The sequence below is a fragment of the Chrysemys picta genome, chromosome 10 (assembly GCF_011386835.1).
Source record: "Chrysemys picta bellii isolate R12L10 chromosome 10, ASM1138683v2, whole genome shotgun sequence".
NCBI lineage: Eukaryota > Metazoa > Chordata > Testudines > Emydidae > Chrysemys > Chrysemys picta.
Window position 1 is genome coordinate 47,194,300 of NC_088800.1, and position 16,844 is coordinate 47,211,143.

Below are 16,844 nucleotides of genomic sequence, written 5' to 3' on the forward strand. Positions count from 1 at the left end.
CGCATAGGGTTTTTTCTTATCTGCCGCAGCCGATCCGCGAGGGTGCGTGGTGTGTTTTTCAAGGTCTGTGCTAAACAGAAGAGGGATTGTTACATTCCAGCAAACAATTGAAACATTTTAGTAAAAAGGGATTTTCCTAATAGAAATCACTTTCTCTCTGATGAGACTCTAGGCAGGCACACAGCTCCGCGAGCACTCCAATCATGGTGAGTTTTGGGAGTAGGGGGAAGGCAGTTGTGCATACAGACAAAAAGGTCACGGCTTGCAGGGCAGCTTTTTAGGGGACTCATTCTAAAATTATCCTACAATTTTTCACAGGCAGCCAACCTGCTGGCTGACATCTCGCTGTTGAGGGTGACCAGGAAAACCAGGGCTCAGCTTCTGAATGCTTGCGGCTTTCACCCTGGTCTATATGCAGCTCAGCTATGTGCTGCTTTGGTCCCAGCTCCAGTGATTGCTAAATGGCATGGTACAGTTTTCTACAATGGGGGAACTAACAAAGCTGCAATCCCTTGGAATCTGCAGCAGAGGATTAACAAGTATCTCTTGGAAACTTTCCACAGCTTCTCTCTGGAGGATTCCCTGAAAGTCTCTTGGCTATGCAGATTAGCTACACAGGGCAATATCCAGCTCACAGAAAACACTACCTGCCTCCCACTTTTTGATTCCCTACACAAGCCACAGCAACTTACCTGGCGTCTCATCTACTTCCTGCTCCCTGTTGAGCTCTTCTGGAGTGGAGAAAAGTTCCTGGCTGCCTGCCCCACCAGCCGACCCTGCTAGGAGCACCACAAATTCTTCTAGCTTGACTTCTTCATCCACAATTTCAGCCTCCAGGTTACCCCCTCTTTAAGCTGCATGCGAAGTATCCACGGGCAATCAGTGATGGAAGTGGGATCACCACCGAGGATAGCATTCAGCTCCTCATAGAAGTGGCAGATCTTAGGTGCACCACTGGAGCGATGGTTCGCCTCCCGTGCCTTGTGGTACGCCTGCCTCAGCTCCTTTATCTTCGCTCTGCACTGCTGCATGTCCCGATCATAGCCCTTTTCACACAAGCCCCGAGAAATTTGACCATATGTGTCCCGATTTGTACAGGTCACTCGCAGCTGCAACTGAACAGACTCCTCTCCCCGTATACTGATCAGATCCAACAACTCAGTGGTGGGCCAAGCGGGAGTGCGTTTGGTGCGATAGCCAGCCATGCTCACCTGGGAAGCTCCTCTGGGAAGCCAGCAAACAGGAAATGAGATTTTAAAATCCCTGGGTTTGCAAGGGGGAGGGGTGGGTTGGCTGCAGGGCAGCGGAATTCAAACCGCTGACCAGATCGGCAGCATGGGAATTGTGGGATACTTTCTGAAGGCCAATAAAATCGGGAAAAAAACCTGTGGTTGTCTACACTGGCTGTTTGTCGACAATAAAGGGAGGGGAAAAGAGGGGGAAATTCTCTCACGGGGTGAAAGTTTTTTGTTGCCAAATCTAGGTGGGGGGGGGGTTGAAAAAAGGGACCTTGCAGTGTGTACGCTATCGCTGTTTTGTCACCAGAAGGCAGTTTTTGGCGACAAAACTTGCCAGTGTAGACAAGTCCTTAGTTTGGACTGTTTTTACAACCCCTGTTCTGCCCCTCTTATAAAGGGGTGGACTTGCTAAGAGAGAGAACTAGATGGCATACACCAGGACCAGTGGCAGGACTGCTGTTATCCAGGGAACAAAATATGAGGTAAGTGGGGTGTGACCTTGAGACAACCTTTAAGAGCTAGTTAGGTCCATATTGTCCGATATTCTGCTTCCAAAAGTGGCTAATGGCCGAGGATGACGAGGACATAACATAACACGTCTCAGTGAATAAGATCTTGCCTTCTTCAGGAATTTACCCTTATTCCCACAATCAGGGTCCAGATACTGATGTATCTGTACCAGTGTGAGCCCTTCTTCCAAATAAGTAGATCTGTGATTGTCCTCCTTGCTTGGAACCAACCTTATGTCCCAAGACAGTTTACTTTTGTTACTGGTTTGGTATATCTTATGGAAGAATAACCATCAGTTTTGGGGTGTGTCTGCCCTATTTCTCAGCAGTTGTCCTGAATTTGTGACCCACTGAGACATGATGGCCCAATATTCATAGGGGGCTAAATTCCCTCTTGACCCTAGTCAGTGGCTAGGTTATGGCCTGAAGCATAAAGATCAGCAGCTGCTACTCATTACCAGACAGGCCTAAAGCTGTTAGAGAACTACTAGGGAATCCAGCCCTGCAGTTCTTTCCTGAATATCTTCTTTACACCATTCTCCCAGCAATAGATCAGATCCTCAGCTGGTGCAAGTTAGTCATAGCTCTGCTGACTTCAGTATAGCTATGCCCCAGCTGTGGATTTGGTCCATTATGTGGGTCCTTGGGTTCTTCACTTGGTTTTTATACGTTTTGTGTTTCCCTTGGCACTCACCTGTCTAAGAGCTATCAGATTGCCCTTGGCCAGATCCTTGGGGTCTGGCTGGCTGAGGGGGGAGGGTGCTTCTTCATTTGGAGTGTAATGATTTGTAAAGGTTCACTGCACAGTATTTAGAAGCCCTATAAATGGATAAAATTATAAATATTTAATGACTCCAATGCCAGGTAAACTGTGAATTCATTCCCAACCTACTGAGATGAGTGAAATTTACAATTATGGTAAGCAAGAATAACAACAACAACAAAACCCATGGAGAGTTGAGTTAAAGTGCGGAATACTTAAGCTGTATTGGGACAGACAGTGTAGTCCAGTGGCGAGCGCCTGGAACTCATCAGGCCTGGGTTCTATTTCTGGCATGTGTTGCTATCCGCAGGGATGTGTTTTCAAACACAGTGTCCCCGTGTGGGCCCAAAATGTCACATACACATACATATACTGGCTGTTGATGATGTACCCATTTTGTCTAGACAAATGGATACCTGATCATGTGCCAAGGAACATAGGACTTGTCAGACTGGATCAGACCTTTGGTCAGCCTTATCCAATGTCCTATGACTGACAGAGGGCAGCCCCAGATGCTCAGAGGCAAGTGCAAGAAACCCTGTAGTAGGCAGTTGTGGGTTCATCATCTTGATGGCAAATCCGAAAGGGGCTAACTTCCTTGCAGACTGAGCGCCACTCTATCAATCTCTAGCTAGCTCTTTAATATGCTCTGGCTGGATATTCAGTTTACGTCCATCACTGTTGATCTTACTGTGCCCTAAAAGCAGGAGGGTTTAGATCCCTTCCGAATTCGGATATAACGTGGTAAAGCAGTGCTCCAGGGGGGCAGGGCTGCGCACTCGGGTGGATCAAAGCAAGTTCAATATAACGCTGTTTCACCTATAATGCGGTAAGATTTTTTTGGCTTCTGAGGACAGCGTTATATCGAGGTAGAGGTGTATCTTTACACAAGGTGATCCACAAGCCACCCATGCCCTGGGTGATGAAGTATTTCCTTCAGTTTTGAATTTACCACCTTTCCATTTCCTTGACTGTCTTCTTATTCTGGTATTAATAATAAGGATGACTAATCATTCCTGAGCTATCTTCACTATTTTGAATGTTTTCATCATGTCCTCTTATTGATCTTAATCAGGTAACTGAGTCCCCAAGTTCGGTCCATAAGCAAGCCCCTTCTGGGTCCAAATGTGTGTGTTTGGAGACAGGGTGGTGGTTCTGCTGTAAGCATGGAGCCTGCTTGGAGGTCAGTTGTGAATGAGCTCTCTGTGTCATTAGTGCTGAGGGGCTTATGGAGAATGAAGGATTCACCATTGTACAAATGTTGAGACCTCCAAACCATTGAAAATATTGTGAGCAAGAGTCCCATTGTGTTAATTTTCAGGAGGTATAGCACAGGTATAGCACTGGGCATCTCCTGAAGCCCTCAGATGGATTTCAAACCTTTCTATCAACTTGAAAATGTTGCTATTGCCATACGAAAGAAGGATTACCATAGCCACTGGGCTATTGGCTATTTTGCCATGAATCTAGCTCCCTCCCTCTGGTTTTGACTGGAAATTCCATCCTGGAGCTGTGAAACTTTTCTGATTAAAATTTCACTTTTGACAAATCGGCATCTACTGACAAAAAATTCCTGACCAGCTCTCATAATTTATTCAGTGAATTTATCTTTTTTTCCCCCTGTTCACAAATTGGCCATGGAGAGATGGATTTTTCTTACATGCGTTCATTACTCTAAACAATTCACTGAATAAGGCCTGCAACTAAATCCTGCTCTGTAAATTAGTTGCAAGCAATTAGTTATGAGTTTTCTAAATTTAACCTGTCTCAGTGTGAATGGTGCATGTGGGTCACATGCTGTGTTTTCCACCCCCTGATTGGGTGAGTTTGACTCTTAGAACTAGTGTGAATATGCATGTTATGAGAACAAAATTTGCTTTCCTGAATAATATGCAATAGCTAATTACATTTTGCTATTTCCAAGGTTCCTGTCAGTAAACTTGCTTACTAGAATATTTGCAGGAAGGAGCCACAAAAGGAGAAGCAAACTGAGAGTTTTGTTGCCATCAAATGGCTGAAGGCGTTCTGAAAAGGCAAGATCTAATACTACTAGAAGCTAATGAAGGGTTTTCTTTAGCTCAAGTGGTGAATGATGTTTTTTTAAACAGAATATCCTTCATTCTACTCTTGTGGATGAGTGCCAATATTTTGTTGTGAGAGACAAGGTAGGTGATGTTATAACTTTTATTGGACCAACTTCTGTTGGTGGAATAGACAAGCTTTTGAGCTACACAGAGCTCTTCCTCAAGTCTGGAGAAGGAAACACTTCTAAGCTAAATGTGAGATGGGACAGATTGTTAATCATAAGGGGTTCACACATATTGTAGGTGACCACTTAAAATTAGTGGCAATTAAAACCTCTGCAGTCGTAGGACAATGAAGGGTTAGTAGGCAGCAAGGTGTGTTGCAAGTTGTTGTAATGGGCCATAAAACCAGTGTGTCTGCTTTTTGTGTCAAAGTTATGCCAATAGTTCAAAAGGGTAAGCAGGAGGACCCAGGTAATTATATGCTTGTCAGGGTGATTTACACTGGGAACTTATATCAGCATAGCTCCGTCTCTTGGGGTAATCCACCCCCAGATAGATGTGACTATGCTGACCTAGTTCCCGATATGGGCAACGCTAGGTCAACAGAAGAATTCTTCCATCACCCTAGCTACCACTTCTTGGGAAGGTGGATTACCTCGTCTGAAAGGAGAACCCCACCCCTCAAAGTAGGTAGTGTCTATACTGTGACATTTCAAGTGAAGCAAAGCCTTCAGTCTGACATTGATCCCAGGAAAGGTAATGGAGTGGCTGATATGGGACTTGATTAATAAAGAATTAAAGGAGAGTAATATAATTAATGCAAATCAACATAGGCTTATGGAAAACAGACCCTGTCAAACGAATGTGATATATATGTTTTTGAGACTATCTATTTGGTTTATAAAGCTAATAGTGTTAATGTCATATACTTATACTTTTGTAAGGAATTTGACCTGGTACTGCATGACCCCAAACAGGCTAATGTGATCCTGAGATGCATAAACAGGGGAATCTGGAGTAAGAGCAGAGAGTTTGTTTTACCTTTTTAATTTTGCACTGGTGTGACCACTACTGGAATACTGTGTCTGGTTCTGGTGTCCACAATTAAAGAAGGATGTTGATAAATTGAAGAGGGTTCAGAGAAGAGCCATGAGAATGATCAAAGGATTGAAAACCTGTCTTATAGTGATTGACTTAAAGAGCTCAATTCATTTAGCTCATCAAAGAGAAGGTGAAGGGGTGACTTGAGCACAGTTTATACTTAGCTACTTTGTAAAAAATAATTAGTAAAGGCTCTTCGGTCTAGCAGAGAAAGGTATAATGATGCAGTGTCTGGAAGCTGAAGCTAGACAAATTCAGACTGGAAATGAGGCATACATTTTTAATAATGAGTATAATTAACCATTGGAACAATTTACCTATGGATGTGGTGGATTCTCCATCACTGGAAACTTTTAAATCAAGATGGGATGTTTTCATAGGAGAGATGTTCTAGGCATTATTTTGGTGCAGCTTTATGGCCTGTGTTATACAGGAGGTCATACTAGATAATCAGAATGGTACTTTCAGGCCTTGGAATCTATTAATTTATGACTGCAAAGTGCTTGTAGTGAAAGTCAGTAACAGTAGAAGATTGAAGCATCTATGCTGCCAGTATTTAAGAAGTTGAATGCTTGTGAAAAAAAATCCTACAGTATCATCTTTCAGTATCTACAGTGAGAAGAGGCTAGAGCAATGGGTGTTAATAAGATTGATTGGGAGCAGCAGTTGCACAAATGAACTTGGGAGCATATTTGTTCTCTATGGCCCCTGTGCTGGAATTGGGTCAGCTAGCACAGACTTGAACTCCACATAGGCACAGGATGCTAGTGGATTTTATATTTATATATCATAGAATATCAAGGTTGGAAGGAACCTCAGGAGGTCATCTAGTCCAACCCCCCTGCTAAAAGCAGGACCAATCCCCAGACTGATTTTTACCCCAGATCCCTAAATGGCCCCCTCAAGGATTGAAGTCACAACCCTGGGTTAAGCAAGCTAATGCTCAAACCGCTGAGCTACCCCTCCCCTGGAGTAAGAACAGTAAGATGGATGTGCCTGTCTTGGATGATCTTATGACCAAGCCTCAGTGCATTATTTTTTCATACTTTACTAAATTTTCCCCTCCCCATCTTTTACATTAGCATGTTTGCTGAGTGCATCAGAACAAGTTGGTGACAAGGCTGCAAGAGAATATGAAAGATAAATGGAGCTTTGTCTCAAAAGACTGAAAATTAGGCTGTTCCAGAATTTTTACTTTTCCACCATCCCTGCTGCTGATGTGGCACATTAAATGTTTAAAAAACTTGCTTCCTATGTATAGTCTACAGTGAGGAAAACTGCAACAGGAGATCGAGTCTGAAAAAAGCTTGACATAGTTTTAGCTTTCAGGGTTCAACTATATATGGGGCCATACGCTCAAACCCAGATATCCTTAATATAACCCTTCCTTCCTTCTTTAGTGTTCAAGTCAGGGAAGAATCAGCCCTACAATAAAGTTTTAACTCCAACACAAACACAACAACTCCAACACAGCCCTCCAACACACATGCATTCATGTAAGCACACGTTGTCAGGTTACAAATACAAAGGACTGTGGGCTTGTTTATGGCAAAGATGCCCCAATATAAGGTGTGAATTTAGACCAATATAGTTAAACTGGTGCTAATCCCTGTGTAGATGCTTTGCTTTTGGTTTGAGTTTGGTTTTCTTCATTTTGCTTAAGTCAGTTGGAAGCAGTTTTAAATTCACCTCAAATAAGTCTCTCTTAATCCAAAATCAGAGTATTTACATATGAGTTTGGACAGGTTTAACTATATCAGTTTAAAAACCAATTTAAGTTCAACCAGTGTAGTTTTTTTCATGTGGACGAGGCCTCGACCACTGGTTCTCAGTAGAGTTGTTTGAATAAGCAGTGTTTTGGTTTGCTGGCCAAATTAGAAGCAGGGGAGTTTGGGGTTGACTGAAACAATTTTGTGAATTTTTGACAAACCAAAAGAATTGGAAAAAATTCACTTGGGGGTCAAACTAAATATTTTGTTTTCAAGGTTTTTTTTTTTAACCTTAAAAATATAAAAATGAAATCAAATTAGAAATGAGAAGTCATTTCAAACTGGAAAATTACAGTGTTTTGCTTTGAAAATGTCAAAATGAAACTTTAAAAAAATATGGGGGGGGGGGAGGTTTCCAACCAAACTAATTTGGATAATTTGACACAAATTCACAAAATATTTTGATCAACCGAAACCTTCATTTTTCGGTGGAAAGCAATTATATCCAAAAAATTTCACCAAGCCCTAGTTCTCAGCCATTTTCACATCTTGACCCCTTTTCCATACCAAGACCCCCATAGGCTCCCGTTCATTTCTTTCCTTAGTAATAAGTGATGTATAAGGCAGGCAGAGTTGAAGGAAAGAGATCTTTATTAAGTATGCTGACTAGACAGTGATACATACTGGTGCTGATATCGCTAGGCCTGAGTGAACCAAATGTTTAACTCTAATCGACCTCGAAAGCTAGATGCATGAAATGTGTAAACAGCCAATTATCAGTTACAACCCCACCCCCATACCAGGTACCAAGCGATAATGATGAGGCTAGCATGTTTCTGGCTGAAGAGGTAATAAACCAAAGGTAAACAGGACCAGGTAACAGTTAGGAGGAGTGTTACTAACAAGCTAGATTTATAGCCCTAGAATGATTTAATTGCTTAAATGTATAAACATGCCTTCGGTAGAGAGGGGAGGGGGAAGAGAGGGAGGGGTAGAGGGGGGAAAGGGGGAGAAGAAGGGGGGTTTAGTTGTAAAATGTATAAAGAGAGGAAAACTGTTTTTGCTGGTGTGCTTGATCTGAGACTTGCCTGTCTCCTTGCACCACTTTGAGATCTCAAATAAACTTTGTTTGCTTCTCCACCCTGATGTGTTTATTGGCGTGAAGCACACCGGACAACGAACCCCGCTGTTGCTGTCCTCGGCCATCTGGCCGGCAACAGTCTTGGTGTCCCTGGGTGGGCTCGAGGCTGAAATTTAGCCTTGCCCGGACCCCTCTCGGAGGTCGACGGATTGCGGTGACGACCGACGCCCAGCGCGCACCGGTGACTTCATCGGGGGCCTCAGCAGAGATGTGGTTTGGTCGACCCCGGAGGGTACAACGGTGCAACGCGCTCGAGTAGTGGAGAAGCAGCTGCGGGCGACAGTGCAGAACCAGACCCTTGGATAAGGTAGGAACAGTCCAGTGGGGACTTTACCTGTTTTGACCTGGGGATGCCCAGTGTCTCTCTAGAGTATGGGGCAGGGACAGAGTACTGCAGGCAGTGCAAGTTGTACGCCCTTAGAATGCATTCTGGTGAACTGGAAAGTGTTTGGATAGGATCTGTTGATTAAAAGTAAACTGAAAAGATTCTGTACAGTAGACTGGCCTCAATATCAGCTAGAGGACCAGGAAAGGTGGCCACCAGAGGGATCACTTAATTATAATACGATCCTTCAATTGCTTCTGTTTTGTCAGCGAACGGGTAAATGGAATGAACATATGTATGTACAGTTGTTTATGTTGTTAAGAGATAGGTCAGATCTTTTGCAAAGGTGTAATTTGACTCCGAGAGGTTCGGTAGTAACTACTGTTAGTCCCCAGAACCCTCCCCTGGTTTGTGATGGCAGACACCCCCGCTCCAACACCCCCACCATATAAAGACAGGGTGCCTCAGGTCCCAGAGATTGCCTCCTTGGTGGGATTCTATCCATTGATTACTGAGACTCGGATAGCCCGTCCTGGAGCAGAAAATCGCTCAGCCACTACAATGCAGGTTTACACCCATGTGCCTTTTAACCCAGTGGACCTAGCAGCTTTTAAAGCACAGGCAGGGGAATTCTCTACGAATCCAAGCAAGTTTATCTCGGTCTTTGAAGGGTGTCTAGCTAGCCATAAGCCTGACTGGGATGACTGTAATGTCCTTATGCGAACCCTGCTGTCTGATATGGAGCGTAATCAGGTTGCGTCTAAGGCACGGGAGGAGGCACAGCTTAGACATGAGGCAAACGCAGTAAATGTCCCTGTTGCTGCAGTTCAGGTCCCTACAGCAGACCCCCGGTGGAATCCCAACATGCCGGCGGATCTCACCCGTCTCACTGTATACAAGGAGCTCCTATTACATGGTCTCCGACACTCAGCTGTCCGACATAACAATTGGGCTAAGCCGTATGAGCTAGTCCAGAAGCCAAAAGAGAGTCTGGTTGCTTTTCTGAAGCGTATTCGGGATACCATCAGGCAAACTACGAATGCCAATCCTGATGATCAGGCAACTGAGGCAATTATAAAGGGTATCTTTACCAGCCGTGCCGCCCCTGATCTTAAAAGGAAACTGCAGAAAAAGGAGGATTTGATGGGCATGACAATGGCACAGATTCTGGAAACTGCAAACAGGGCTTACAGCCTTAGGGAGGGAGAAAAGGAAAAGAGGCAAGTGCAAATGATGGTTGCAGCAGTTCAGCCTGGTGGCAGGGGAAAATTTCAGGAAGGTGGAAGGGGCCGGGGAATGAGAGGACGTGGACGTGGGCGCCCTGGCTTACAGGAAAGGCGTCTGGGTCGCAACCAGTGTGCCATATGCTGAAAGGAGGGACATTGGAAAAATGAGTGCCCCGAAAGGGAAGGTACCCCTATGATGGCAGCGGAGGATCAAGAATAGGCATGTCAGGGGAGACGGACTATCCTGCCCCCGGAACCCCGAGTAAAAATGCGGATGGGAGATTCAGATATAGACTTTTTAATAGACTCTGGAACTGCACAAACCGCTGTAAACCAACCCCTTCAGCTGCCTGTGGCAGATTCCCTCACTGTGGTGGGAGCCACAGGGAAAGGAACTAAGTGCCCAGTATATGCCCCAGCAGAATGTGCTTTGGGAAACAGAACTCTATCTCACAAACTGTTTGTTTATTACTATCACTATTAGGATGGGATCTGCTTTGTTGCTTAGGTGCCACCCTGCATTTCACTCAAGATGAAATAAGCCTCACCTTACCTCCAGAGAATGCCTGGATAATGACCCTTGCAATTGAGCCCTCAGCCATGCAAGCCCCAGAGTGGAGTCAGTGGGAGAAGCGGGTTCTTCCTTTGGTATGGGCATCAGGGATCCCAGGAAAGGCAGCCCATCAAACCCCTGTTGCTGTTCAGCTCTTGCCAGGAAAAGGTCCGGTTCAAATCAAGCAGTATCCGATCAAAAGGGAAGCCAGAGAGGGATTGCAGGAAACTATAGACCAGTTCCTAAAGTGCGGGGTACTTCGAGAATGTCAGTCAGCCTGGAACACTCCTATCTTGCCTGTACGAAAGCCCAATGGCACATACTGGCTGGTCCAGGACCTGAGGGCAGTTAATGAGCGGGTTAAGACTCTGCACCCCCTTATTCCAAACCCATATACACTGTTGGCCTCTATAGGGGGGCAGTACACCCATTTTTCAGTCCTAGATTTAAAGGATGCTTCCTTCACGATTCCGGTCGACCCCCAATCTCAGGAGATTTTCTCCTTCGAGTGGGAGGACAAAAGGAGGGTGAAAAAGCATCTTTGCTGGACAGTGCTAGCCCAGTGCTAGCAACGAGGACAAAGTCCTCCTCCTGCAATATGTGGATGACTTGTTAATTGCTGCTGTGGGTCTATCCTCTTGCCTTAAAGCCACTGTGAGCCTCCTGAACTTTGTTGGACTCCGAGGATACTGAGTAGGACAGAGTAAGGCTCAGCTTGCTCTCCCAAAAGTACACTACTTAGGATTTTACATAAGGCAGGGGGAACGTCAGCTGTCTGCCAAATTCCTATCCCAAGCAATCATAAACGGCTCGGGGCGTTTCTGGGCATGGCAGGCTTCTGCAGGATATGGATCCCAGAGTTTGGACTGTGGGCTAAACCCTTGTACGAATGTGTTAAGGGAGCGGATCAAGACCCCTTTCACTGGTCCCCAGAAGCCGACAAGGCATTTAAGGTTTTAAAAAGGAAACTGATGGAAGCCCCAGCCCTGGGTCTGCCAGACCTCTCTAAGCCATTCCAACTGTATATGGATAAAAGGAAAGGGGTAGCCCTGGGAGTGCTTACTCAGTTATTAGGCACCTGGAAATGTCCCATGGCATATTTCTCTAAACAACTGGATCAAGTTGCCAAGGGATGGCCGGCATGTTTGCGGGCAGTCGCAGCAACTGCCCTAGTGCTTGGGGAAGCTGAGAAACTGACACTGGGGGGAATTGTGCAAGCGTATACCCCTCACATGGTTCAAGCCCTGCTGGATACTAAGGGTGGTCTCTGGCTTACACAGGCTCCGGTTGCTCGGTATCAGGCAAAGCTTGTAGAAAATCCTGAAGTTACCCTACAGACCTGTCCCTCCCTTAAACCAACTACCCTGTTACCGGAGACAGAGGAGCAGGAACACGAGTGTTTGGAGACCATAGATATTCAATACTCTAGCCGCCCAGACTTAAAAGATCAACCCCTCCCAAATGCTGATTATGAGTGGTATACTGACGGCAGTAGTACAGTTGTAAACGGGCAAAGGAGGACTGGCTATGCTGTTGTAAATCTCCACGAAACCATGGAAGCAGAAGGTTTACCTGCTGGGACATCAGCCCAGCTGGCTGAATTGGTAGCCTTAACCCATGCACTTGAACTGTCAAAAGGGAAAAGAGTTAACATTTTTACTGATTCCAGATATGCCTTTGGAGTACTACATGCTCATGCTGGTCTATGGAAACAAAGAGGGGTGGTTCCACTCCCTGGAAGGAAAGCTCCTACTACCAAAGGGCCTAATTCGGCCAGTGCTACAGAAGCTACATCAGTCCACTCACACAGGGAGGGAGGCTTTCTCTCAGCTAATGGGTAAATATTTTCTAACCTCTGGACTTAGGCCTCCGGTCTTCCAGGTGCAGGCTGAATGTCTAGTCTGCCAAAAGAACAACCCTCGACCAGGAGTGTCAGTGCTGCCAGCCACTCTGGAGCCTACCCCAGGCCCGGGACTGGTTTGGCAAATAGATTTTACTGAGTTTTCCCGAACCCAAGGATTCAGATACTTCCTCGTCTTGGTGGATCAATTCAGCGGATGGCCTGAGGCCTTCCCATAACAACACTGCCAAAACGGTGGCTCTTAAATTTGTCAAGAAGATCATTCCTCGCTTCGGACTCCCCCAGTAGATGGAATCTGACAATGGAACACACTTCACATCCCAAGTCGTTCAGAAGATATCGGATGCCCTACAGATTCCCTGGAAGCTTCACACGCCATGGCGACCGCAGGCCAGTGGGGTAGTGGAACGTACAAATCAGACACTTAAGCGGCACCTCTCAAAGGTTTGCCAAGAGGCTTCCCTTAAGTGGCCTGATGCTTTGCCCCTTGTTTTGCTCCGCATTCGTGCTCTCCCAAAGGGCAGGTTATGGCTCAGTCCCTTCGAGATTATGTTTGGAAGGGCATGGCCTATGAATGGTACACCGGTTCTGGCAGGGGAGTGGGAAATGGGGTGTGGCTTCTTATCTCAGTATATGTGCTCTCTGTCTGCTGTTCTCTGTTCTCTCCACAGCTATACTAAAGATTTGCAGCCTCTCCCGCTGGATGCCCCGATCCACTCCTTGCAGCCAGGCGATTCCGTACTTGTTCGGACCTGGAAGGACGAGCCTGTCCAAGAGAAGTGGAAGGGACCCCACACCGTCCTGCTGGTCTCCCATACAGCAGCAAAGGTTGAGGGACACAAGAACTGGATTCATCACTCTCGCCTGAAAGCAGTGCCTGCTCCTGAATGGTGGACCGTTCAGCCTGCAGAGAAGACTGCCAGTGACGATCTGGGACTTAAGCTGTTATTCAGACGACAATAGTGTCTGCTGGGAATGCCCTGTGATCTCTTTGGACAGTCACAGCGCACTCCCTGCGAAACCTCTGAGCGTTGATTGTGTTTATTTTCACAGGACCGGCCTAACCTGGTGGCCTGGTCCCTTCTGTTTTTAATCTGCTTGCTATTGGTAATTATTATTTTGTGGGTATTTGGGGAATTGTGATTATTAGGCCCTAGGGTCACCTGCCCAATATGAGTTCAGATCCAGGGTCTGCCACAGTGGTGCTCTTTGCCATAGGGACACTCCTCTTGTTAACTCCCGTTTCTCCCCAGGCACATGCGGGATGGAAAGGAATCCCTACTAACTTAGAGACAAACACATATGAGTCCCTGAAGGTTTGCTTTGCCCAAGAGTTTAACCTCTGTAACTGCTGGGTATGCTCCCAAATCCCGCACCACGCAGCAGGGTTACCCTGGAGGGTAGTTCCCCAAAATTGGTCAGATATCTGTTGGGGATGGTTCAGTAGGGGGAAAAATGCCTCGGGTACCCCCTTGTTGCAAAACTGTACCATTGAGTCCCAGTATGCGTTAAGGGATTACCCCTGGAAGCCGCAGGCCAACTCAGCGTCCCTTCCTCTATTAGGCTGAGGTCAGTGGCCCTTGCGTTGGTGTGCTATCGACAGTTCAAGTCCAGCAATCACACCTGGTTTGCTGGGAATAGCACCTGTCAGTATTATTTATCCCCTGACAGTGACGCTTCCATCCCTGTCTATGTTAACGACAAATCCGACTCTACCACTGGGTTCGGATCGTTTAGTGATACCCAAACAAATAGGTGGAGTAGTGGTTATAATGGCTTGGTAGGGAATTATATTTATATTTGTGGTACCTCTGCCTATAAGTGGCTACCTCATCGGTGGTATGGAAGCTGCTATCTAGGATATCTTGCCCCTCCCCTTCGTGTCCTCCCTAAACTGTCCCCTGGCCGCTCCAGGCAGCGTAGATCTTTGTATGCCACCCCAGAGCCCATTACAGAAGGAGACAGGTTGGGTATGATCTTCCTCCCATCCTATGGGGTGGGACGACTGGCTCAATTTTATCGTAGGCTCTCTGTGTTTCTCACCAAGTATGCCAATGAGACCTTAGCCATAGAGAAAAGCCTTAACTCAGAGCTTTACCAGCTCCGGTTGCTGTCCCTGCAAAACAGACAGGCCTGTTTTAGCCTCCCAGGGCGGGGTGTGTGTCCTTATTGGGAGTGAATGTTGTATTTATGTCCCAGAAAACTCACAGGACATTAATAAGCATGTCCTGTCAGCCGAACGGGCTTTCGAGCAGTGGAAAGCCCAGGAAAGGGAACCCACAGTTTTTGATTCCCTTTGGAGTTGGTTGACCAACCTAGGAGGACTGGGAAATGGCCTTGTGCGTCTCCTCCTCACAGATGTGGTACTGTGCCTGGTCACCCTCCTCCTGATTGCTTGTTTTAAATTGCTCCTCCGTAAGCTTTGTGTTCCCCAGAAATCCCAGCATACCCTCTCATTGAGAACCCCAGCTCCATGGCACTCAATCGTATCTTGTCCACAGAATATGAGACAACTCAGCCAAAAGCTTGTTGAGTATTCTCAAAGGAGGGAATTGTTGATAGCTAGCCCACTTCACCGGGGTAGTGCAGAAGCCAGGAAAGTTCCCCACAATAGCGAGACCATTCCCCTGCTTCCACAAGGGTAAACAGGACCAGGTAACAGTTTAGAGGAGTGTTACTAACAAGTTAGATTTATAGCCCTAGAATGATTTAATTGCTTAAATGTATAAATATGCCTTCGGTAGAGAAGGGAGAGGGAAGAGAGGGAGGAGTAGAGGTGGGGGGAAAGGGGGAGAAGAGGGGGGGCTTAGTTGTAAAATGTATAAAGAGAGGAAAACTGTTTTTGCTGGTGTGCTTGATCTGAGACTTGCTTGTCTCCTTGCACCATTTTGAGATCTCAAATAAACTTTGTTTGCTTCTCCACCCTGGTGTGTTTATTGGCGCGAAGCTGTTGCTGTCCTCAGTCCTCTGTGCCGGCTACACTGGTATTCTATACTTTCAGAGATAGCAGCTTGGCCTCTATTTGCATTCCTGACTCCGAGCTCCCGGTGTCACACCAAAGTAGGTCCCTCCTGAAATGTGACTTTCTTTCTCCAGTTCCACTTCTCATACTTTACATTGGGTAAGGACAGTCCCAAAATGCAGAGTTCAAGTACCGGTCCTGGGCTGAATGACTGTGGGACAGCATTTGTCCCGGATTCCTGGCGGCGTTGCTCTGCACTTGGCCAAGGCTCAGGGGTGGCGCCAGCCTGTTCCTGGCACAGGGGCTGAGGTGGGCCTTAGCCCCCCTTCACCATGAGGCCCCACCCCCGCACCTCCTCTTCCCCGTGAGGTGCTGCCCCCTGGACAGGCCAGAAGCCGGAGCTAGACCGTGGTAATTGCTGTGCAGGAAGCCCAGGCTGCTTTAGGGAGCTCCAGACTCTCCACCTGCCCTGGGCAGCATACCCTGGGGTGGGGACATGGGTTGGGGGCTACTCTTGGACACCCCACCTGCCTCCACCCAGGGCAGATGGAGGGTCCGGGGCTCCCTGGGGGGAAGAAGTGGGACAGGGAGCGGAGCCTTGAGGGAAGAAGAGGAACAGGAGCAGGGCCACAGAGGGGATGGGCTTCTGCATGTATTCTGCTTTTGCCTTTTGAAAAGGTGGTCACGCTAACTCTACATCTATCTGGGATCTAAACAGTGTCCCCTCCCAGTCAACAGTATGGGAAGGGCAGTGTAGTGGTCCCTGACACTTGTTTGCAGCCCCCATCTTGAGAATCACTTGACGAGCACATGCAAACAACTCACTAAGCCAGACCCAAAGCCCATTAAAATGAATGGGAGTCTTTTCATTGGCTTCAATGGACATTAGATCAGATCTGTATTTAGGTATATTCTACCATCAAATTCAGCGATGGGGGCACTAAAAGAGGTTGAGATCAATAATAATGTGACTTGCTGGTAGAAGGGCTGAATTTAGCACCATATTTCTATATCCTTTGTGTCCCACTGTTGCGTGGGCTAGAGAAGTTTAAGGAATGAGTGTTAATTTGATTTTTACTGCACTGACATAAAATATGGATTTTACTTTGGTTTCTTTTAAGGACAAAAGCAAATTGACTTGGTTGTTGATGGGGAAATGACTCAATAAAAATGTTTTTTAAAAATTAATGGACATATAAAAGAAAATAGCATTGTGGTCAAGTTGAGAGTCCTCAAAAATGATACACTCTGTGTTCTTATTGGAACTTGGAAAACAGCATCTGCTAATATTTGCAGTTCAATTTGAGTTGAAACACATGTAAGCAGAGTCAGGATGAGCTCTACCCTGACATCTGGTGGTGAATTATGGCGAGTGTGGAAAAGAACTCCAGGGGCTGATCTTGTTTGCATAGGCACACCCACTCGCCTG

At 46.3% G+C, this 16,844-nt stretch overlaps 1 long non-coding RNA gene across 1 annotated transcript in view; it reads left to right on the forward strand.

Annotated features, from left to right (window-relative positions):
* Nucleotides 1–15,375, forward strand: part of LOC135973996 (uncharacterized) — a 62,329-nt gene extending 46,954 nt beyond the window's left edge. Inside the window, exons 2-3 of the long non-coding RNA XR_010591114.1 lie at nt 8,513–8,795; nt 13,125–15,375. This is a non-coding gene — a long non-coding RNA (uncharacterized LOC135973996). The remainder of the gene's footprint in view (nt 1–8,512; nt 8,796–13,124) is intronic.
* Nucleotides 15,376–16,844: the final 1,469 nt, after the last annotated feature.